Here is a 3,629-nt window from a genome sequence, read left to right as displayed (position 1 = left end):
AAGGGCGGAAGCCAGACTGTAAAGGATCTAGAGGAGAGTGAGAGGACAGGTAGCGGGTGAGGCGAGAGTAGACCAGGCGCTCCAAGAGTTTGAAGATGAAGGGGAGATTGGAGACTGGTCTGTAGTTGCTTGTGCAGGACGGATCAAGGGAAGGGTTTTTCTAATAATGGAGTAATAATAGAGTGTTTGAGGGAGGAGGGGAAGATACCCGAAGAGAGAGAGAGATTGAAGATTTTAGTTAGGTGAGTGGTGACAACCAGAGTAGGTGTGAGGGAAAGGGATCAGTAGGGCAAGTGGTAGGATGAGAAGAAGAGAGGAGCCTGGAGACTTCCTCCTCTGTGACTGGGTCAAATGTGGAAAGTGAGCTTGATGGGATATATGGAGGGATGGGATTCACAACGCTTGGTAGCTGGGAGCTGATCTCCTGGCGGATGTTTTCTATTTTATCTGTGAAATATGAGGCCAGGTCATCAGCATGAAGGTCTGTGATGGGGGTATGTACTTTGGGACTGAGGAGGGAGTGAAAGGTGTCAAAGAGCTTTTTTGGATTGTTGGATAGTGAGGAAATAAGGGTGGTGAAGTAGGTCTGTTTGGCGAGGTGAAGAGTTGTAGGTCCTTAAGATGAACTTGTAGTGGATGACGTTTTCTGGTGTGCGGGTTTTCCTCCATATGCGTTTGGCACTCCTAGAGCATCACTGGAGAAATCGAGTTTGGGAAGTGAGCCAAGGCTGTTTTACTCTATGTTTGGAGGTTCTGAGGGTGAGGGGTGCTACTTGGTCTAGGGTATTTCTGAGTGTGTCATTGTAATGGTTTACAGCCAGATCAGGACAGGAAAGTGAGGAGATAGGGGACAGTGATGAGTGTAGAGTCTGTAAGGGTCTGAAAGTCAATGGCCTGTAGGTTTCTGAATGTGTGATAGGTGGGAGTGTACTGGGGTGGACGAGGGTTTGTGAGCTTGAAGGAGAGGATGTTGTGGTCAGAGAGGGGAAGAGGTGAGTTGTCAAAGTCAGAGATTGAGCAGAGGCGGATAAAGACCAGGTCAAGGGTGTTACCATCTTCATGTGTCTCAGAAGATGAGAGCTGTGAGAGGCCAAGGGAGGTGGTGAGAGATAGAAGCTGGGATGCAGATGGGGAGGAGGGGCTGATCATGGGTATGTTAAAGTCTCCTCGGATGAGGGTTGGTAATTCTGAGGACATGAAGTGTGGCAGCCAGGCTGAAAAGTGGTCAAGGAACTGGGTGGGTGGGCCTGGGGGACGGTATATGACAGCTACTATTATAATATATGGAGGATTATGGGGGCTGCATTATTATACATGGAGGCCTATGAGGTCTGCATTATAATACATGGTGAGCTGTGGGGTGCATTATAATACATGCATGACTATGGGGGCTGCATTATAATATATGAAGGCCTATGAGGGCTACCTTATCCATGGACTATGGGGGTGCATTATAAAACATGGAGGACTATGGGGGTGCATTATAATATATGGAGGACTATGGGGTGCAGTATAATATATGGAGGACTATGGAGTGAATTATAATACATGGAGGACTATGGGAGTTGTAGTATAATAATTGGAGGGCTATAAGAGTTACCTTATACATAGAGGACTATGGGAAATGCATTATAATACAAGGAGGACTATGGGGCGCATTCTAGTAAAATGAAGGGTTACGTGGGACCCAATATGCTATATGGAAGGCTATGTGGGGGCCATTATAGTATTTGGAGAACTATATATACGAGGGGGGACAAAGACATAAGCTTGGGATGGGAACGTTTTGTGCTGATGGAAAGAGGCTCTTACCCGCAGCACCCAGCTTTACGATGCTATGATATGGGAAAGCTGGGTGCTGAGGGAAAGATGTATAGCAGAGCCTAGGGAAGCTGGGTGCTGAGGACAAGATGGATATCAGAACATAGGAAAGCTGGATGATGATAGAAAGAGGGATTTCAGATCATGGGAAACCTGAGTGCTGAGGGAAAGAGCCAAGTGTTAACTTTATTATCCCGCACCCTGAGTGTCAGCGTCATTATCCCATGCCCCGAGTGTCGGTGTCATTATCCTGTACCCAGTGTATCTGTGTTGGGGGGGGCAGGTCCTAATTTTTGCATTGGGGCCCATCAAATTCTAGTTACAACACTGCCCAGCACAGAGATGACTAGATCACAGTTGTTGCACTAAGGTTCATGATTTCTGATCTCACAGCACTGTCTGTAAGGAACATCCCCTGTACAGTAACTCCATTCTATCTCACTAGAGGTGACTAGAGCGGAGTTGCTGCACTGAGGTTCATGATTTCTGAGCTCACAGCACTGTCTATAAGGACGGCCTCAGCCAGTCCATGCATTGTGTTCAGAGATTGTACTGACGTTCATAGATGTTTGAATAAGCCCTTATACAGATTACATGAAAGCTCCCATAAACATAGGGCTAAAATTGCCCGGATCAGACAACAATATGATGTGTATGGGGGCTATCTGACTTACCTCAAGAATGGATGTAAAGCTGGTGTCACACACAGCGACAACAACAACGAGGTCGCTGCTACGTCACCATTTTCTGTGACGTTGCAGCGACGTCCAGTCGCTGTCGCTGTGTGTGACTTCCAGCAACGACCTGGCCCCTGCTGTGAGGTCGCCGGTCGTTGCTGAATGTCCAGCTTAATTTTTTGGTCGTCACTCTCCCGCTGTGACACACACATCGCTGTGTGTGACAGCGAGAGAGCGACGAAATGAAGCGAGCAGGGAGCAGGAGCCGGCGTCTGGCAGCTGCGTTAAGCTGTAACCAGCGTAAACATCGGGTAACCAAGGGAAGACCTTTCCCTGGTTACCCGATATTTACCTTCGTTACCAGCCTCCGCCCTTGCTGCCAGTGCCGGCTCCTGCTCTGTGCACATGTGGCTGCAGTACGCATCGGGTAATTAACCCAATGTATACTGTAGCAAGGAGAGCAAGGAGCCAGCGCTAAGCAGTGTGCGCAGCTCCCTGCTCTCTGCACTGTGACATGTAGCTGCAGCACACAGCGGGTTAATTAACCCGATGTGTACTGTACCTAGGAGAGCAAGGAGCCAGCGCTAAGCGCGGCTCCCTGCTCTCTGCACATGTAGCACAGCGACGTTATGATCGCTGCTGCGTCGCTGTCTTTGACAGCTAAGCAGCGATCATAACAGCGACTTACAAGGTCGCTGTTACGTCACAGAAAATGGTGACGTAACAGCGACGTCGTTGTCGATTAGTGTGAACCCAGCTTAAAGGGAGGGAAGGAACCGGCGTGTTTGAATTCCACTTGTTGATGCTTTTGATCTCTTGAAAGATAATCCACCCCCAGAGGAGGCGACATCAGCTCTCAGAGAGAGAACACAAGAACATTTGGCTGAGCACTCCTGTATGTGATAGTCAAGAGAGAGCTGTCGGACAAATAATTGTAGGGATTGTTTACACGCCTTAAAGGGATTGTTTAGTGAAAACAAGTTATTACCTATCCATGGGCAAGGTGATCACCTGCTGATCAGTGTCCGATCACTGGAACCCGCACCGATTGGGAAAACGGGGAATTTTTATCCATATGTTTCAGGTATGTGTGACATCCATTTTTAACACGGATGCCACACGTACTCATGT

The sequence above is a fragment of the Anomaloglossus baeobatrachus genome, chromosome 2 (genome assembly GCF_048569485.1).
Source record: "Anomaloglossus baeobatrachus isolate aAnoBae1 chromosome 2, aAnoBae1.hap1, whole genome shotgun sequence".
Lineage (NCBI taxonomy): Eukaryota > Metazoa > Chordata > Amphibia > Anura > Aromobatidae > Anomaloglossus > Anomaloglossus baeobatrachus.
Note: the sequence above shows the minus strand (reverse complement) of the source record.